This window comes from Alexandromys fortis, unplaced genomic scaffold (genome assembly GCF_014885135.2).
Source record: "Alexandromys fortis isolate MF-2015 unplaced genomic scaffold, M_Fortis_MF-2015_v1.1 scaffold_70, whole genome shotgun sequence".
In the NCBI taxonomy this organism is placed as follows: Eukaryota; Metazoa; Chordata; class Mammalia; order Rodentia; family Cricetidae; genus Alexandromys; species Alexandromys fortis.
This window is the reverse complement of record NW_026067955.1, coordinates 8,271,230-8,292,436: the sequence shown is the minus strand read 5'-3', so window position 1 is coordinate 8,292,436 and position 21,207 is coordinate 8,271,230. Positions and strand designations below refer to the sequence as shown.

General features: G+C 49.2%; 1 long non-coding RNA gene and 1 pseudogene across 1 annotated transcript in view; one reads left to right on the top strand and one right to left on the bottom strand.

Annotated features, from left to right (window-relative positions):
• Window positions 1–11,642: 11,642 nt before the first annotated feature.
• On the bottom strand, window positions 11,643–12,132 carry LOC126507417 (U1 small nuclear ribonucleoprotein C-like; annotated as a pseudogene).
• Window positions 12,133–20,176: 8,044 nt separating this feature from the next.
• LOC126507474 (uncharacterized) overlaps window positions 20,177–21,207 on the top strand; it is a 6,625-nt gene continuing 5,594 nt past the window's right edge. Inside the window, exons 1-2 of the long non-coding RNA XR_007593532.1 lie at window positions 20,177–20,420; window positions 20,828–20,966. This is a non-coding gene — a long non-coding RNA (uncharacterized lncRNA). The remainder of the gene's footprint in view (window positions 20,421–20,827; window positions 20,967–21,207) is intronic.

Here is a 21,207-nt window from a genome sequence, read left to right as displayed (position 1 = left end):
TGATGGCCTCCATGCCATCACTTGGAGGTGGAGGCCTGTACCTACAGCTGTCCACAAGGTCACTCCACAAAGCCTGACTGAACCCTTCTTCATGGCAGGAGGCGAGCTTGGCTGGGCAGTGGGAAGCCACAAGAAGGATGTTGGGTTCGTCACATTTCTCATTGCTGAACCAGGATAAGAACAACAGGAGAGAACGGGTTTATTTTGGCTCACAGTATAAGGATACACAGTCCGTCATGACGGAAAAGTCACGGCAATAGGAACTCGAGGTGGCTTGTCACATCACACCCATAGTCAGGAAGCAGAGAGAGGTGGTGGCTACTGCTTAGCCCACTTCTTTATTTAGTCCAGGATCCTGCCACAGAACAGTACCGCTCACATTCAGTGAATGTGGGTCTTCTCACCTCACTTCCAAAACTTTCTTAGACACGTGCCCAGAGACTTAGTGATTTCAGATCCTTACAATCAGTATTACTCATCACTGACATAACTGTACTCAAAGGAAAGAGCATCTCATGGGCCTGTTCCCACAATGCAGCAGTTCAGATCCTCTTGTCAGGTCTGTGTGGGCACACGTGCTCAAGTCTGCTTGTTTCTCCGTGTGTAAGCAGAAACCTGGTTTCTCATCTGGGATAGGGGCTGAAAGGAAGAGCAGAGAGAGGATGCTGAGCAACAATGGCTCTGGAGTTGACATGGGACACAGGTCTGTTTGGCTGCTCTTTCTTTTCTTCTTTCTTCTTCTTCTTTTGTTTGTTTGCTTGTTTTTCCAATGCAGGGTTTCTCCGTAGCTTTGGAACCTGTCCTGGAATTAGCTCTTGTACACCAGGCTGGCCTCGAACTCACAGAGGTCTGCCTGCCTCTGTCTCCCGAGTGCTGGGATTAAAGGCATGTGCTACCACTGCCCAGCCTTTGGCTTTTTCTTATAGGGCCTGTTTTCCATTCCAGGACCCAGCCCTTAGCCAACAGGCCCTGTAGTTGTAGCTGGCCCCAGTCTGGCCCAACTCATCAGAGCCAATCCATGAAGCGGCTTCAGCTAAGGCTTGGTGGTTTTGCTTTGCTTGTTGTTGTTTTGTTTTTTGAGAAAGGGTCTCGTGGCAACCTCAGACTGGCCTCAAACCTGGCCCAGGATGACCTTGAGTTTCTGATCCTGCTGCCACACCTCCAGAGTGCTGCACTTACAAGAGCGTGCCAGGCTGGGTTTATGCAGTGCTAGAACTCAACTACAGCACCTAGCGTGTCCTTCACCACGTCCTCAGTCCTCACTCGGCTCAGGCTGTGCTAGCAGAAGTATGGAACGAGTGAAGCCCGGGCGAATGGGTCTGGGGAATAGACAGACAGGTAGAGAGAGACTGAGCTATAGTCACTAAAATAAAGGGCAGGAGAAACATAAGAACCTGGGCTTCAAAGGTCTAGTCCTAGTCCTGTAACTTTCTGATTTGTGAACTTGGACTAGCAACATCCCAGGTAATCCTAGGCCTCAGTGTCTCCAACCTTGCCTTAAGAGTTTGGGGCTGAGTGAGCACCCCCACCACATACACACCCGGGGCAGCTCTAGGCTAGCTAGGTCTGTTGACACATGGAGACATAGCAGGCAGGAGAGAACAGAAGAAATGGCCCTTCGCGGTGTGCTGTGGGGCAGGAGGCTGGCTAGAAAAGCAGGAAGACTGCTGAGGTTGGTAAGACAGGTAAGATATACCAACAAGGTAAGACCGATGGCAGAGGAAGGCATAGGCTCCCCGAGTTTTAATCCAGCCCGGCTGTTTGGGTCCCCCTAGCTCCTGCCCATGTTCCCATCAGTCTCTTCTCAAGTGCGATTGAATTGTGTGCTATATACAGCTGGACTTGGGGGATCTGAGCATTCCCAAGCCTCTCATCCAAGATCCCCCACTGATGAAGAGGCTGCTGCTCCCTCAGCCAGGACCCCAGAACAGACAGGGCTTGGGAGGCAGCCATAGGCCTGTACTACGCAAGGCTTGGCCTGAATGGACCCCAGAACAGACAGGGCTTGGGAGGCAGCCATAGGCCTGTACTATGCAAGGCCTGGCCTGGATGGATCAGCCATCTGGGACGTCTGCAGGCCAAGCTTGTCGACAAACAGCTTCAATCCCATGCCTGGGACACACTGGAAATTCATTCATCACCCCCACTCCTGCCCAGGCAGGAGAGGAGTTTGAGGCCCAGCTTAGCTGGCCTTCTGGGGCCAAAACCCTTGGTCAAGGATCTCCATTCTGCTGTTGGGAAAGGAGCTCGGCAGGGAAGGTGGGGTGGGCTGACCCTGATGACTCCAGAGGAAGTTGTTGTCTGTCTCTAACACTCTTTGACGACACCACCACCACCACCATGACCATGGTTGTCCTCCTGTGGCCTGAAGAGTCTTTACAGACCCAGGCAGATCTTCATGTAAGCCAAATCACTGTTTGCCTGAAAGTGACCTTGAACCCCTGTGTCTCCTGCCACTGCCTCCCAAATGCTAGGAGTAGAGATATGCACCTCCACACCCAGATTGTACGGCACAAACCCAGGGCTCCATGCATGCAATGTGAGCATTCCATCATCTGAAATGTTTCCAGATTTTTTTTTTTGAGATGGGGGGCCTCACACTGTAACTCAGGCTGGCTCTGGAGTTGTATCAACCTTCTTGACCCTGGTTCCAAAGTGCTGGGATTACAGGCATATACCTTCATGCTTGTCAAATTAGATGCGGGTACATGGACCTGTCTTCAGAATGGTTCTCTCCATGTCCTAACTGCTTCCTTTGTGATGGTTCTAAGTCCAAGGAGCTTGTGCCAGTCTGCATTTTTCAAACATGGCTTCCATTATATCACTCACTCTTTTTCATTTCCTTTTTTTTTTTTTTTCCATGACAGTGTTTCTCTGTGTAGCCCTAGCTGTCATGGAATTCGCTCTGTAGACCAGGCCGGACTTGGACTCAGATCCACCTGTCTCTGTCTCCTAGGTGCTGGGATCAAAGGTACCACCACACCCGGCTCCATCACCCATTCTTGTACTAAGTGATTCCACTACTCCACATCAAGATGTAGAACTGAATTTCTCTCACCTTGAGTTTCAGGTAGCCTCACGACTTCCATGACATACAGCTACCACTCTTGAGTCATTCACTGTAGTCCCATGATTCCCAACCTTCCTAATGTTGCAACCTTTTAATATGGTTCCTCATGTTGCAGTGACCCCCAACCATAAAATGGTTGTCATTGCTACGTCATAACTGTAATTTGCTATTGTTATGAATCATAATATAAATATCTGTTTCCTGGTGGTTGGAAGCAACTCCTTTGAAGATAGGTCATGGTCCACAGCTTGAGAACCACGGCTCTAGGGAGACCCAGCTGCTATAAGAAGTCAAGTCTTGAGGGCTGGAGAGATGGCTCAGAGGTTAAGAGCATTGCCTGCTCTTCCAAAGGTCCTGAGTTGAATTCCCAGCAACCACATGGTGGCTCACAACCATCTGTAAAGGGGTCTAGTGCCCTCTTCTGGCCTGTAGGTATACACACAGACAGAATATTGTCTACATAATAAATAAATAAATAAATATTAAAAAAAAGTCAAGTCTTATTCCCATGAGACCACTGTACTAGAGAAGCCTAGTGCTGCAGCTCTGGTCAACAGCTCCCACTGAGCCCAGCTTCCAGCTGTCACCATCAAGGCTGCAGACATCTGAGTGATGCTGTCTCAGGTCCTCTATAGCAGCTCAGCCATCAGCAGAGTGTCATTAAATAGTCTTAGTCAAAGCCTCAAAGAACACATTCAGAACTGGTCCCGGTATCCAGGTAGACACCTGCACTCACATGCACATAGCCACTGGCAGATATATTCACACATACATATAGTACAAAATAAAAATGAATCTTAGAGGTTGGAGAGATGGTTCAGCAGTTAAAAGCACTGATTGCTCTTCCAGAGGACCCTGGTTTAATTCCCAGCACCTACATGGCAGCTAACAACTGTCTGTAACTCCAAGATTTGATATCCTCACATAGATATACATGCGGGCAAAACATCGATGCACATAAAATAAAAATAAATAATTTTTTAAAAAATAATTTAAAAAATTTAAGGGCCTAGAGAGATGGCTCAGTGGTTGAGAGTATTGCTGTTCTTGCAGAGGGCCTGGGTTTGATTCCCAGTTCCCACATAGCAGCTCACCACCATCTGGAACTCTAGTCCCAGGGACTTGACACTCTCTTCTGTTCTCTGAGGGCACCACGCACGCATGTGACACGCAGACATAAATACAGGCAAAACATGCATATACATTAAATACATTAAAAAGTTTTAGAACTGTAGGAGTTCCTACAATTGGGGCTGGGGAGATGACTCAGTGGCCAAGAGTGCCTGCCAACCTTGCAGAAGACCGGAGTTCAGTTCCCAGAACCCCATCAACTGCCTGTCACTCCAGTTCCAGGGCACCTAATACCCTCTTCTGGACTCTTTGGGTACCCAGACACATGTAGCATACACTCACACAAACATACAGATATACACATACTAAATAAATAGTTTTTAAAAAAAAGCAAAAGAACTGAACTGTTTACAAAGTCAAAGAATATTCAAAAGAACTGAATTGTTTATAATGTCAAAGAATATTCAAAACGGAGGAAGGAAGGAAAGAACACTAGGGTTGTCCAGTTAAGTCCTATATGAAATCTTGAGCTGCCGAGTCTGTGGGGCATAATAAAATGTTTATCATTTTAGGCAGTGAAACTTGGGTCATTTGTTCCACAGTGGCAGTACCTGGAACAGATGGTGACTCCATGTCATCGCTCCCAAGTGGTTTCTGGACCCCTTCTTGTATATCCCAGCTCTCTCAAGCAATTGTTCCATTAGAATGTCCTAGAAAAGAGAGTTGGGGAGATGGATCTGAGTTAAGAGCGTGGCTGCTTTTGCAGAGGACGTGTGTTGGGTTCCCAGCACATTGTCCCTCAGGGTCCCGTGTTTCTCCTGCAGTTTGTTTTCCTCCTGTGGGGAGACTCAGTCCGTTTGCCTGTATCTCTGTCAGTATATCTTTCCCCAAACACAGAGACTCTTCTAAGAATACAGGCTCAGTCTCCAGATTTGCGAGATTCCCTCAATGCCTGTGGAGGTAGGGCTTGGCCCAGGCACCTACCCATTCCTCTGAGAGCTCTTCCTCGCAGCCCCAAGCAAAGCCAATGATCCCCCTTCTGCTCCAGAGTCCCTAAGCACACTCCCCCAGAACTGCAATCACATTCTACTGGCGTCGTTTTTCTTGCTTAGCCCTCTGTGGTGAGAGACCTACAGGAGAAAGCATGTTGGTCTAGTTTCTCATTCTTGGCATTTTAGCACCCAGAAAGCTCAGAATATGTGTAGAGTGGGCCTGGCCTCTCATACTCCCACAGAAATAGCCCATGGACCATGGCTCACACTGCTATGTTCTCTGCCCTCCCCAGAGTACTGTGTAAACCAAGCCTAACAGATCCACAGGCTTCCCTCAAGTCATTCCAGGGCCTTCCTCTGTCCCAGGAGAGGCTTGTGCTCGTCCTGAAGATAGAGATGGCCCAGGATACAGGGTGTGGATGACCAGTAGTTGACTCCCTGTAGACCCCTGCGTCCTCAATAACAAGGATGTTCCCTCCTCTTCTCTGTACTTTCTGGCTCTGGCATGAATCTTGTTGGCGCCATTGGACTTTTAATATTTTCCATTCATTGCTGTTAGACAACATTTCACCTCAAAAATGCTTCCTCCCCCTCACCAAAGGGTGTGCCTTTGCAAAGAGGAACCCAGGATTGAACCAGCAGCTCTGACCTACCCACACTCTAGGCCTCGGAGAAGTCACAGCCTAGCCCTAGAAAAAGAGGTGACAGAAATGTCTTCCTAGCCAATGGAGTGAGTTCTTAGGCTGCCTGGGGCTTCATGGTCCCATAAGAAACATAAGCTCTGTGACTCTGTTCGACCTGAGGTCCCAGTCCCATCCTTACATCTATTCTCTGGCCTTGGCCAAGTGGTTCTGCTTCTGAGAGCTGCATCTGTCTCCTGGGGAGAACCACAGTGCTTATCTTGCCTGGCACTTGTGAGGCCCTCAGACTATATGTTTGGGTCCCCGAGGAGCTGTGATAAGCACTCAGAGGGCTGGGAACATCGCTCAGTCTGAAAACTGCTTCTCATACGAGCACCTGACTTTGGTTCCCAACACCCACACAAAAAGCCAAGTATAATTAATAGCATAGGCTTATCTTCCTAGCCCTGGAGAAGAGACAGGCAGATCCTGGGAGCTCACTAGCCAGCCTCACTGGCAAGTAATAGGTCCCAGAGGCCCTGTCTCAAAATATAAGGTGGTTGGTTCCTGAGGATCAACACTCAGGGTTGACCTCTGGTTACCACAGGCATGCTCACACATGTGTATCTACAGTATGTGCACACACACACAGTACTTAATCTCTGGCCAGAAAAATCCCTTTCCAAGGTGGCTCTCTACTTCTGTTTTGATGATCAAAGATACCATACTACCCATTCATGCCTATATTGTAAGGAGGGAAGATGCATTAAGAGGTGAGGGTCCCTATGGGAAAGTCCAGAATCCTCAAGTCAGCCTTGCCCACAGCAGACACCTGGGAGCCACTAGCTCTGTCCCAGGCCAGGACCCTACAGATCAGCCTGGATATTTCCTTTACCCAGCGCTCTGTGTAGCTGACCAATGGTCTCTATTCCCCGGAGTGGGATGTGAGACCAAGGCCAGCCTGCCACCATCTGCCTCATTGCTCTGGGAACTGCTAGGTGCACTTGCTGGGGGACCAAGTGTGGAGAAAGTTTGTTGCTTGTGCTGAGCTGACATCTGCTTTTCTCCTCCTGGGGAGAGGGGATCTGCAGGGGCTCCCATAACCCAGAGGAAGGTTCTGCCCCGTCAAAGCCCAGCCTCTGCCTGGCCCCAGCAGAGACCAGAGTCCTCATTCTTTCAGCCCACTTTCTTCACTGACAGTGGACCAGCCTAGGGCTAGAGACCCCTCAAGAGACTTGAGCCGTGGGAAGACATGACTGCTGTCTCTGGAGGAGCTGGCTAAGGAACAGGGACCTTGTAGAAGCTGCTCTCCATCCCAAGCTTTGGAGCAATGATGGATGTTAGGTCCCAAGTTGGCCACCAACACAAAGAATGACAGCCTGGGCTCAGCTCAGGCTAGACCCTGAAGGGATAAAAAGAAGGATTGTTAGTGGATAAAGGAACGCTTACACTTAGTGTGAATTGGTTGTATGGGTCCGGAAGAGCCCTACTTCCCTAGTCTCCGCCCCCCATAGGCAAATGGGGTATCCATTTCCCTATTACCTCTAACACATATCAAAGTCTCCAAGCTAGCCCCCAGGCTCTCCTGGCCACAGACCTCCCCTACCACTACTCTTACCCCCAGGCTGTTCCAGTTCACAGACTCCTTCCCCCCAAAACCCCTCTGCCAAGGCTTCCCCCACCTTTTGCTCTCAGTATGGAGCCTCTGGCTTTATTCTTCCTCCCTAGGGCACACTGACAGGCAGCCAGTTGGCAAGTGTGAGAAGCAGAAAAGTTGTGTGCTTTAGAACTAGAAGTTCCCAGAGACTGGAGCAATAGCTCGGTTGGTAAAGTGCTGTCTCATAATCCTGGGAACCTGAGTTTGACCCCCAGAACCCACAAAAAAAGCCAGGCATGTCAGGGCATGCTTGTAACCCCAGAGATGGTGAGATGGGAGGTGGAGACAGGCAGACGCCAGCCGCTGCTGCCCAATTAGCCTCGCTTGCTTTGTTTTTTCCTTTTGGTTTGGTTTGGTGTCTAGACAGTATTTCTCTGTCCTGGAACTCGCTTTGTAGACCAGGCTGGCCTTGAACTCACTGAGATCCCCCCCCCACTGCCGCTGCATCCCAAGTGCTGGGATTAAAGGTGTGCGCCACCACTGTCCAGCCATTTAGACAGGACATGTTCAGACCACAGCCCTTCAGTTTTTCTGGGGAGCCTTTGCTAACATACCACCAGTTCTCACAAATAACTCCATCCCCATAAGGCCATGTAAATCCAAGTTCAAAGTGGGGCGGTGGTGGCACACGCCTTAATTCCAGCACTTGGGAGGCACAGGCAGGTGGGCCTCTGTGCTAGCCTGGTCTACGGAGCAAGTTTCAGGACAGCCAGAACTGTGCAGAGAAACCTTGTTGGGGGAGAAGGGGAAGAAGAAAGAAAAAAAACCATAATTTTTAACCATAGTAAAAATTAAAATTATAAAATAAATAAATAAAATTTTCCTTAAGGCAAAAGATGTTTCATAGCCCAGATTGCTATGGGATTATAAATATTTTTGGCTTGAATATTTCTTGCCTTCTTGCCAGTTCATAGGTCTATTTTTAATTTTTTTTCTTTTATCCAGAATTATTTCCAGAAGGAAGTGGACTCTATTTCTTGACCTAAAAATTGAGATAATTGAACTAGAAAATAGCTCTTAATGTGTCCAAACCACAGATTCTTTTGGGAATCTGATAAAGGAGCCCCCAGAAAAGAACACATTGAAAATGCGCACAATTTCTATTGTTCTCCTGAGACTATTCTTGGGCCCAGCATTAAAAGCACACAGTGAGGGTGAACATTCTCTCTCTCTCTCTCTCTCTCTCTCTGTCTCTCTCTCTCTCTCTCTTTTCCTTCCGACAGGTCCTTGTCTGTTTTTGAATTTGCTATATAGCTGAGAATAACCTCAAACTCATGATCCTTCTGCTTCCACCTCCTACAGGCGGCTGGGATCACAGGGTACCACCATGCCTCTTTAAATTTTATTTTATTTTATTTATTATTATGTTATGTGTGCCTGATATGGGAGGCGCACAGATGCCATGGCACACGTGTGGAAGTCACATGACAACTTTATGGAGTGGGTCTTTCATTTCACTATTGTATGGGTTCTTCTAGGACTCAAACTCAGGTTACCAAGCTTGTACAAGTACTGAGCCATCTTTAAGGGCCTTACATATTTGAAAAATAATATAAATATGCATTTTATAGTATAACGGAAGACGAGGTAGGAAGCCATGAGAGTTCGCATCACACATCTGTATGGTCTCAAAGGGAACTGAGGGAGAAATCTTACAGAAGGGAAGTTTGAGTTGAGATCTGAGGTGTCAATGGGCGCTAACTTGGTGAAAGGGTCAAAGTGTCTTCTAGCATGAGGGAACACGAGGCCAAGACAGCAGGGCAGCATGGACACTGGCCCAAGAGGCAGTTTGTGTCTGGAGACAGCAAAGACAAGACACAGAGGTAGGCAGGGGCCCTGGTGCTGCTGGGCTTTGTAGATCAGGGGAAGCTGCTAGGCGATCACATGCTGAAGAGTGATGGGAACAGATTCGCAACTTCAAGATCACTGTGACTGCTCTGTGGATCATCTGCTGCCAGATGAGTCAGGAGTGGGAGGAATGAGAGACTCCTGTCTTCTGCATTACCTCCTGGCCCCATGAGACTCTCCCACACACGCTCAGGCCAGCTGCAGCCTCAGCCCTGCATGTCTGTATGTCTGGTCTGGAGCCCCTGGCCCAGCTCTGTTTTCTTTGTTAGACAGATCCTCATGTAATATAGGCTGGCCCCAAACTCTTGATGTAGCTAAGGATGTTCCTGGACTTCTGGTTCTCTTCTATCTACTTCCAAAATGCTAGGATTACAGGTGTACACACCTCCATGCCCTGGGGTGCTAGGGATTGAACCCAAAGCCTCATACAGATTAGGCAAGTACTGTGCTAATCAAACTGTATCCTTAGCCCTACCTCCACGTTTTAAAGCAGCTTTTTTTAGATATAGTTAGCATATAATTAATACTTCACATTGTACTATCTGTTAAATGTTCACACACACATATACATACATATACATATGCACATACATATCCATTAGGTCATTGATAAAACAAAGAAATGACACATCAAGAAGAAAACAAGTAGCCGGGCAATGGTGGCACACACTTTTAATCCCAGCACTTGGGAGGCAGAGACAGGTGAAGCTCCATGAGTTCGAGGCCAGCCTGGTCTACAGACTGAACCCTGTCCCAGAAAAAAAGTAAGTAAACAGCTGGGGTGATGGCTCAGTGGTGAAGCCATACAAGCACAAGGACCTGAGTTCAGGCCTTGGCTCCTGTATAAAAACTGAATGTACACATCTGTAATCTCAGCACTCAGAAGGCAGAGGTAGGAGGATCGCTGGGTGTTCAAGCCCAGCTTGCTCTACATACTGAGTTCCAAATTAAATAAAAAATAAAGTTGCAAGCAATTGAAGAAGACCCTTGACAATAGAGGAAGACATTTGACAATTGAAGAAGACACTTGATATTGACCTCTGAACATACACACAAAAGAAGCAAACAATCCCTTAAAGTTTCCTCATGTTCGTGTGTGCATGTGTGTATTCATGTGTGTATAACACTGACTTTATTGGTGTTACTTACAGGAGACCTCATGCTCCTTTGAAATTCAGTTCTTTCCCAACTCACTTCCTACCCCCTGTGGGGCCCAGGGCCTCCTGGCCACACATGTGAGGCCCAATTCACTCAGCTGCCAAAGCAGGTTTGATAGAAACCAGCACCAGCTAAAAAGTAGGCCTGAGTTTCTTGGTTTACTGGCAAGCAGTACTGGGTTCCAGGGAAAGCTGACACCACCCAGGGAGGACCAGCATCTAAAGAAAAGTACCTGCCTGGCATTCCAACCATTAGATAAGATCACCAGATGTCCCTGAGCCCAGGACTCACCTATTCCCTTTTTTCCAAGATACCCCTAGACAAATGTCAGCCAATCAGGGTCCTGAACCCTGGAAAACCCTTCACCCCAACAACTTCTACTATGATAAAACCCCTACCCCAACTGAGCTGGGCACTCTCTGCTCTCAACCACTGCGTCAGATAGACAGAGGGCCCCAGCTCAAGCTTAAGTAAAGGCTCTTTGCTTTTACATATGGGTTTTGGTCTCCGTGGTGGTCTTTTGGGGGTCCCCGCAATCTGGGCATAACACCCGCATGTAATGATTCACTTTATGTCACTACAGATTAGTGTGTATAAGCATTCATTTTTATATGTATGATTCTATGAGGCTTAATGGTTGAGAGACTCATCCATGTTATCCACTCTGTTCATAACTGGTTCCTTTTCCTCTTTTTATATTTTATTTTATGCGCATTTGGTATGAAGGTGTCAGGTTCTCTGGAACTGGAGTTACAGACAGTTGTGAGCTGCCATGTGGGTGCTGGGAATTGAACCCTGGTCCTCTGGGAGAGCAGCCAATGCTCTTAACTGCTGAGCTGTCCTTCCAGCCCTGGCTGGTCCCTTTTCATGTTGAGGAATGCACCTCACTTTCTTTATGCATTCTGCTGCTGCTGCTGCTGCTGCTGCTGCTGCTGCGCATTGAGGTTGCTGGAAACACTCGTGTACCTGCAAGTGTTTATATACTTACACTCCCACTACCAGCGTCGTGACTGAGTTGTTCCAGGATCTGGGTAGCACTTGACAGGGCACCAGACAATTTCATTTTCATATTTCACAATAAAAGTGAAAGCTGAACTTCTTTTATTCACTTCTCCCCTCCAAAACTGTTCTCTCTGTTAGGATGGGGTAAGTCTTCCTTGTCATGCAGCTAGGAGACACTCAGGCTCAGCATGGTGATCTCCTGGTGAAAAAGAACAATCTTTTTCTTATCTTATCCGTCTGGCTGGCCGAGTCATGCCAGACCAAGTGGGCACCTTCATAGAGATAGCGGGAAGTCTCATCATTGGAGGCCCAGGCATCGTGGGCATGTGGCCACCCTTGGGTGTCCTCATTCCAGGAGCAGGTCCCACAGGCCTCATCCCAGGAGGAGGAGGGCCTCCCCCATGGGGTGCAGGCATCATTCCGAGGCAAGGAAGACTCGGGAGACTCGGGGGAGGTGGGACCCTGGCCCTTGCAGGAGGAGGAGCAGAAGATGGAGCTGGAGGAATCTTTCCTTGTTGAAATGCAGCTATTGTGTTGTCAAGTAGGCTCTCGGCCTGCTCTCCCATTTCTGGTAATAGTATTTCACGGTCTCTTTGTGTTTCCGACCACTGCAGTGAGTCTTTCTCACAGATGGAGAACCATGGCTAAGATGCATACTGCAGACCATGCAGCGAGTCTTTCTCACAGATGGAGAACCATGGCTAAGATGCATATCGCAGTAGTCACAATAAACTTCGGCATGTTGTTCCGCAGGCCGTGGGCTGCCTGGTTCTGTGGCCCCGCTTTTCAGCTGTAGCTGCTCTAGTGTCTGCTCAGCAGGGCTCCATTAAGGTTTAATCTACACTCTCCTACTAAGCAAGGAGCATCTTTTTAGTGTGCATGTGTGTGCGTGCGCGCATGAGTGCGTAAGCAAGAAGTTAACATCAGCTGTCACTCTTTAGGTGCTGTGATCTCCTATAGCCCATGCTTGCCTCACATTTGCTGTGTAGCTAAGGAAGTTAGCGCTGACTCCTAATCTTCTGCCTCTGCTCCATTGCACAGCCACACCCAGCTGCTTTGTAAAACCTCTATTCTAGGGCTGGCGACACGGCTCGGCTGGTAAAAGCCCTTGTTGCACAAGCCCGCTGATCTGAGTTCAATCCCAGGAACCCACAGAAGGGCAGAGAGAGACTTAGTTCCATGACGTTATCCTCTTGGCATATATAGTAATTATAAATTAAATTTAAAAAAAATTAAAACAAAACCCCCAATATTCTAGATTGAAGTTTTTGTTTTGTTTGTTTGTTTGGTTTTTTTTTTTTTTTTTTTTTGGTTTTTCGAGACAGGGTTTCTCTGTGGTTTTGGAGCCTGTCCTGGAACTAGCTCTTGTNAAAAAAAAAAAAAAAAAAAAAAAAAAAAAAAAAAAAAAAAAAAGAAACAAACCCAAAAGAGAGAAAAACAACAAAAAGCATGCTTGGTGATAATGTGACAGGTAAGGCGTTTGCACACAGGAAGTAGTAGAGCTGACACAAAACCCTCAGGCCAGCAGCCAACTCACCAATGAAGCCCATGCTCCTTCCTAGCACAAAGATGCCATTGAGGGCGCCAATGTCAACATACTCATCAGCTTCCTCCCTGAAAGACACAAACAACTTGTACTCACATGACCCTCTTCAGAGACAGCACTCCTACCCAGAGAGCAGTCCTGTAGTTCCAAAGTGGAAAAGTGGGTGCTGTAGGTGGCAGGGCCAGAGGCAACTTTTAATCTCCTGATGCCTCGCCATACTTTCTAAGTCCCCTCACAGTTGGGAGGATCCAGCAACAAGACTCATCCAGAGCTGGAGCAGAGGCTATGATGCTCACCGGGTGAAGGAGCCACAGTTCCTAAGCATGTCCACAAATGCAACGCCAATGAAACCGTCCACATTCAGGATAAGATTTGGCTTCTGGGAAAGCAAAAACATCCAAAGTTTTATCATTTCTCGTTTTCTCTGTTAGTTACGACCACTGTTATTACTACTGTTACAACAACAGTTAATTTTGATAAATAACTTGACTGGACTAAGACCCTCCTAGGAGATCAGTAAAGCTCACGTCCTATCTCTAAGAAGTTTCCAGAGAAGATTTGATATGGAGAGACCTGCTGTGACTGTGGGAAGGTCCACCCACAAGCGAGGAGCCCAAGGGAGGGGACCGAGAGAGCTAGCTGCGAAGGCACGAGCCACTCTCTCCTGCCAGGCCTTCCCTGACACCCCAGCCTGGACCCACTAGAAGTCACCGCATCAATCCTCCCCTGTAATGTGCTTCTGCCCGGTGCTGGGGCAGCAGTGGGAAGCGGCTAACATGATGACATGATGACTAGGAACTTATTTTTTTTCTCACAGGGTTTCTCTGTGGTTTTGGAGCCTGTCCTGGAACTAGCTCTTGTAGACCACGCTGGTCTTGAACTCACAGAGATCCGCCTGCCTCTGCCTCCCGAGTGCTGGGATTAAAGGCGTGCGCCACCACTGCCCGGCTTGGTTTTGGTTTTTAGAATTTTTCAAGACAGGGATTTTCTATAGCTTTGAAGTCTGACTTGGAACTCTCTCTGTAGACCAGGTTGGCCTCGAACTCACAGAGATCCATCTGCCTCTGCTTCCCGAGTGCTGAGATTAAAAGCGTGCGCTACCATTGCCCAACCTTAGATTGAAGTTTTTTGTTGGTTATGTTTTGCAATTCTTCTCTTGATATTTGCCTTTTATTTTATTTTATTTGGGGGGCCTGGTGTTCACACTGGAACTCACTATATGGCCCAGGTTGGCCTGGCATTCTCAACAACCTTCCTGCCTCAGCCTCCCTGGTGTCAGGGCCGCTGGGTCTGGCTGACCTGTGGTTTTCACTTTCTAGACTATCTTTATATCTGGAATCAAAGTATTGCTGGCTTTGTGGGATAAGAGGGATAATATTTCTTCTTTGTCAGTTTTTAGTGTAAAATCGGCATTCTTTCTTCCTCAAATGTTTGATATGTATTCCATTATCTCTGTGTTCTTGGATGTGACACACTTTTGCTAGGGTCTCCAAGATCTTCCCCTCACACCCAAGTCCTCCCTGTGGCTCAGGAAGACCTGTCTGGCCAGCTCCATCCCTGCTCTCCAGCTATCTCTACCACTTCCATTGCTCCAGGCCATGGGTCTTCTCATTGTTCTCAGATTAGCCCCATTCCTGGGTGTTGGGTCTTCTCTCTTCTAAGATTAGGGGGCTCCCATGCCTCGTGTTGCCTTTCTCTCTACTTGGCATCTCTTCCTCACGTCCCAGCATGGTCCTTTCTTATTCTCCATCCCACACTGTAATCAGGGTAGGGTCTGTAGAGAACCGTCCTCCATGGAAGCCCATCTTCTCCCTCCATCTGTGGCTCACGAGCATCATCGTTTGCTTCTTGGTCAACTCCTTAAAGGCAGGAATCTTGTCTACCATCTTTGTGCCTATATCTCCTGCATCCAGCAAAGATCTGGCACAAACTAAGTCTTCTGGCGCCGTAAGGGTCTGTTGATTAAGTAGATGAACAGCAGACTGTCCCAGTGGTCAGACAAACTGTATATCAGAGGCGCTGTCAAGTCTGTCAGCCAGCCCGAGGTCTCGGTTCAGCCTGAACGAGGTCAGGCAGCCCTGGAGTGGGGTGGGTTGCTCTTTGGAGAGTGTCTGTTGACTGATGAGCCCAGAGAAGTCCTGGGGTGACAACAAAGCTAAAGACCTGGGCTTCAATCCAAGGCGTTTCTGGCCCATTCCCTACTCAGTTTCACAGCTCATGGCTCTCCTAACAGGAAGTGAAGTCTTGTGGCGTGGGGGAGTGAGGAGACTGGTGAACCTGTCCCCACCCCTGGCAGCTGCTGTGCAGAGACTGCTGTAGGGCTTCTGGACCCCATAAAAAGTCTCACCTGGGGTGGTGGCGCTCAGGAAGAGCCTGTGGGACCACAGAGAGGGCTTTGTGGCTTCCCTGCTCCCCACCCCAGTCCCCCCAGCTTGGGCTCTCTGCTCATGGAAACTCCCCTGCTGTACTTGGCTGCCTGGCCCCAGGAGACGGGCTAGGTTGCACGTTGCCACCGTCCAAGCTCAGGGGGGGTGGGGGTGGAGGACAGGACATGAGCCTGCGCTTCTGAGGACCACTTTTTATAAGTAAACGCATCCTCAGTGACCCTCCTTAGACCAAGGGAGGCCTTGCTCCTGGAGGAGGGCAAGGCCTTACACGGGGAGTTATGGGCTGGGACAGTTAATCCCAGGCATCCCCAGCAACACCTCTACTGTGGGGTCATGAATGTGGCTGGAGTCCCATCCTAGAAGATGCGTAGGAGGGCATCCTAGCGGCGTCTATGGGGAGCAGCTGTTCCCAATAACCGACAGTGGAACCAGCTGCCAGCAACCGTGCAGCCTCCATCCTGCTCACTGACAAACTCCATGACCAGAAGACCCCACTCATGGTGACATCAGCCTCCATCTCACACCGCTGAGGGAAATGAGCTCAGGGCGGTCTTCAGAGACGGCGTGTTTACTTACAGAGACCCTGGCCGTCACCAGCTCTTTGACCAGACATTCCCGGCCCTGGCCAGCATGAAGCAGAAATTTCCTTAAACACATAACTTTGGCCGCAATCTATCAATTGCTCCCTTCCTTTCCATTTTTTTTTTCCAGTAGGAAAATTCCTAGTTCTGATCCCAAACAGAAGCCTAGAGAAGTCAGGGAATTACCACAAAGACCCCCAGGGGCCACATGTGGTGGGATGTGCTTGCAATCCTGCCACTCGGGAAGCGGAGGCAAGAGGAATGGGCAAGTCTGAAGATTGTATGCACTATATAGTGAGTTTAAATCTAGCCTGGGCTACGTAAGGAGACCTGATATCAAAACAAACACAAGACTCCATAGGGTCTTTCCTAGCTTAGATCATTCGCACCTGTGAAACCACCAAATTGGTTCTCTGTCCCCGTGGGAGGAGAGTGTCAGGATGATGGCTTTATGACCTGGAGGGTACAATCTTTCCTGTCTTCCCTAGGCCCTGGGCCACCCTGGGCTCACCTTCAAAGCACTTCCCAGCCTGCAACCCCGGCTGCACCCTGACCCCTCCTTCATTCCCTCTAGGTCAGGGATATTTCAGGAGAGTATAAGAGCCGCCAGTTTTAACAGGTTCTAGGGGATTCCCAAGACAGGCACCCCACCAACCCGAGCTGCCTTCTGCCCCACTCCTCAGCTCCTTGTGTATCGCTGCTGCTGGAACGCAGCCACTCTAGGACTCCTTGAGGGGACAGGAGTCATGGGAGGTCCCCTGTCTCTCCAATGCTTCACGATCTCAAGGCCAGCCATGCCAAGAGCAGAGATCCCCACCTAGGAGTACCAGTCCTGAGGACAGCTGCCTGAGCTGACCTGGGGCTGGGCAAGCAGGCACAGACATGTCAAGGAGCTGAGGCCTGACTTGACCCAGCCCTACCCTGTGCCTGATCCTGCTGAACTCAGCATGCTTCAGCCCTGGTATAGGCTGGAGACAGTCCAGGCGGAAGAGCGCGTTGAACTGTGTGTACACGAGACACAAAAGTATTAAAGTTCCAGAGTAGGGTGGGGGTGGAGGGAACAGCTCACCTGCACTGAAGAAACAGCTAGATTTTCTTGCATCGCTCTCAAAGTACAATCCGTCAGAACTACCTAGACACATGGTTTAAGTGAACTCAATTAGTTGGTACGTCTGCTGGACCCAGGAGTGGTAGGGTATGATGGCGGAAAATTCCAGAAAAGAACATATATAACAGAGCTGGGATTCAGACTCAGTTCTGTCTGAACCTAAAGATTCTAGATTATTTTGACTCTAAAAAGAACTTAACTCAAGGGCCAGCAAGATGGTTCAGAAGGTAATGTAGCTTTGCTGCCAAACCTGATGACCTGAGGTCAATCCCCGTGGTTCACACGGTAGAAAGAGAACTGGCTCACACACTTTGTCCTCTGACCTTTTCACGCATGTGTGTGTGCGCACGCGCGCACAAACACACACATACGCACACACGCTCGCGCGTGTGCACACACAACTAAATAAACGTAATAAAAAAGTATTGGCCATATTCCTTCTGTATACTAACCTTCATTCTATAGTTTTATTTTGTATTTTTAAATTTTGTTTGGTTTGGTTTTGTTTTTGAGACAGGGTTTCTCTGTGTAGCCCTGACTGTCCTGGAACTCACTCTATAGACCAGGCTGTGCTCAAACTCAGATTCACTGCCTGCCTCCCCGGTGCTGGGATTAAAGGTACGCATCACCACCTTCCAGCTGTAGTTTTATGGTAAACTATCCCACAGATAGATGAGACCCAGCCTGGGTGTAGGACAGGATCTTGAGCTCTTTCTGGCACCCCAGAAAGCACCCCAGCACATCTCATTATCCTAAGTCAGCCCCAGCAGGGAAAGCGAAGGCAGAAAGCTGTGGGCTGTGTCCTCCAGGACATCAGCCTTAATGTTGCTCACATGGAGACAGCCTCCCAAACATGCCTCCAGGTGGAGGTATACACTAGACACTTGGGCCGCTGGAGATTGATCTTAGTTCTTTTCCTGTTATAGTTTCATCCCATAAGAAATAGGCAAGAGGGGGTCCCAGAAGGCCACAGCACAGCTCTACCTGGGTCCCCAGTGCCCCTCTAGATTTACAGGACACCACTGAGCAAGCACTTCAGAAATGTCTTCTGAATAAGTGAGCATATAATTTTATGAATGAATTGAGGAGTGTAAGATGAATGCTTTCACATAAATATTAAGAGGCCACCCACATGTTCGCAGAGGCTCACTGACTGACTATAGACAAATGGGCGTTTCCAGAGCCAAATACCTAAGTTTAACATCTGTAAAGACCAGCTCATGTTTACTCCAAAATGACCTCCTAAGAAGCAACTCCACTTGTCTCTGTGAAGACACAGAAGCCCACAGCTTATCCTCCATGACACCCACATGCAAAGGCTTACTCAGAGGTGTGGACACTTACTTGCAGGCCTCAGCACACACAAGCACACTTTCTACCAAGGAAACACAGCTGCCCACACAGGCAAGCCCAGGACGATCGCCCAAACCCACGCAGATTATGGACAGCTAGACAAAAAGGCACAGCCTGAGACCCGAGACAGACCAGGATGGAGACACCTGTCCACAGAGACTCCCGAGCTACCCCAGCCCTCCCACGCTGTCTGCTCCCCACCCTCCTGTCTGCAGCTGGGAAGGAAACGATGGGAATCCTAAGGAATTCCTGCTGCAGATGGTTGAGCCACTCCTCCCTCCCCCCCAGTAATCTCGGGCCAGGATCCTAGGGCACAGAAGCAGATGGTGTGTGTTGGGGGAGGGGGCTCCTCTTGCTGAGGACTCTGCCCTTAGTCCCTGGCTTCTCTCATGACTTGGCCAAGTGAAAACTGGGCACTGGACTCTCAGACAGGAGCAGAGACCCTGCTACACTAACTCTGTCCTTGACAAGGTGATTTAGCAGAGCCTGGGGACCAGTGCTTTCCCAGGGGCCGGCTTCCTTCTCAAGAAACAGCCCAGCCATAAGCTTGATCTCCAAAACAGGCGTAGGATGAGAACACCCTGCTCCCCTCCAAACGCACAGGCAGCCCATCATGTCATCAAAGCAGAATGTCCACGTCATTCCAAGGCCGTAGGGACCAGAGGCCAGGGTTCTAGTCTCATTCTGCCTCGCCTCTGTCTTTCCACTTCTGTGAAACAAGCCGTGGGGATATGATGACTGCAGGTCTATGCTGAGAGAGGCAGCGTTTCCAGTGCCCCAGGGAGTTCAGAGGCAGCAGTTAAAGGGCTCCAACCCCAAGGAGGATGACCCAGTAGGGGAGCTCCTCTAAGCTGGCAGAGTTGAAATACAGGTTGAGAGATAAAATAGCTCAGTGGATAGCATCTTCCCAGCATGCACGAAGCCCCAGGTTTGATCCTCAGGACTTCACAAACCAAGCATGGTGGCATACGCTTGGGATCACAACACTCAGAAGGTGGAAGCAGGAAGATCAGGCATTAAGGTCGTTCTCGGCTACAGAACAAGTTTGAGGCTGGCCTAGATTACACGAGACCCTGTCTCAAACAAAACAAAAACAAAAAGCCAAAGCCAGGATTTGAGACTAAAATACCTGGTACTGGGACAAAAGAGAGACTTAAAAAGTGTCCCCTCTAACACATGGTCCTCTCCCCTCACCCTCCCACTGCCAGGGCCCCCAGGCCTCAGTTGGAAGTGGACACAGAACTGCAGCCCCTCCAGCCAGCCAGGAGAAGACACAAATACTGCTCGGCACAGCTGGCTAGACAGTGGAGACTGTTTATTCTCCGATGTCCAGAAGAACTCAGACAATCGGAGAAGGATTTGGCTGCTGGCAGTGCCTGGATTTGTGGTCTCGAAGAAATCATAATCAGAGCAGGCTGGAGGCTTAAGGGCTGAGCAACAGCCAGGGCAGGATGGAGGGTCCCCACCGACTGAGCAACAGCTGGGGCAGGAGGGAGGGTCCCCACTGCCTGAGCAACAGCTGGGTCCCCCTGCCTGCCTCTCCTTCAGTGCCCTGTGCTGGAATTAGTCCGAGGGTTTACGATGCTTTACAAGGAGGCAGCAGCAGCAGCAGGATCGCACTCCCAGTGCGCGGGAGGCAGAGCAGCAGGACAGAGTTCCATGCCATCCCAGGCTGCACAGGCAGTAAAACACAATGCCAACACACCCAAAGGCCGCAGAAAGTCCAGCCTCCCATATTCAGGACCAGGAGACACAAATCTCTTTCCCAGGAACATCCACAAGACTGGACTTGCTGAGATTTATTATCCAACTGGGTCACATGCCCATGTCGGAAACCAACGACTGCTTCTATTCAGAGTGGGTGGATGGAAAAACAGTCAGCCGCTTTACCAGGACCCAAGGAAAGCAGGAAATGGGGAATGCCCTAGAGGAGAGGTTGGAGCAGTAGCAGAAGGGTGAGCGGGGCCCTGGGCGACAAGAACAGGTGACCTGATGCAGAGGGAACAAGGGAATTCAAGAGCTACGAGGTGAGACTTCCCAAGTACACACCACCCCCCTTCCTTTAAACTACACTTGGTGGGGGGGGGGTCCAGCTCAGCTCTTAGGAGTATGGGCTGCTCTTCCAGAGGACCTGAGTATGTTCCTAGTATCCATGTGATGAGGGGACCCAGGAACTGCCCCCCTCTGGTCACCCGTAATTCTAGCTTCAGAGGGATCAATTGTCCCTGGTCTCCAAGGGAACTCACATCCGTATACCTATGTGTGTGTGTCTTTAAAATAAATAAGTAAACAATATAGCTGAAGTCCAGCAGATTTCTGGCGACAGTCCCTATGGAAATACTTGTGCCCTTGCTTGCCCAAGACCAGTGAAATCTTAAGCCACTGTGCAATGTATGGATCCAGTAGTTCAGACTGACCTTGCCTCCTCCTGCAGTCTGACCGACCTGACCCATGACACCGAGGCTGGCTGAAGGGCCTGGAAGAATACATGCTGTTTCCAGTGGGATCCTCCTGCTAAATACAGACAGAGCCACGCTTGGCTCCACTGCCCGTTAGTGGAGCTCCTTTTGCTGGTGAGTCTCCAGTTATTTCTCTCTGTCTCCCAACTCATTACTAAAGCCTGTTCCTAGACAGGCTTTACTTTGGGTTTTGGTTTCTTGAATGTTTCAGGTTTTTGTTTTGAAACATTCTCACTCTGTAGCCTGGTTAGCCTAGAGTTCAAAAAATAAAGAAGATGGATAGACATGTGTACAGGCTGGCTCAAGCTTGTGGCAATCCTCCTGCCCTAGCTTAGCGGGCATTCCCCCCTCCCCC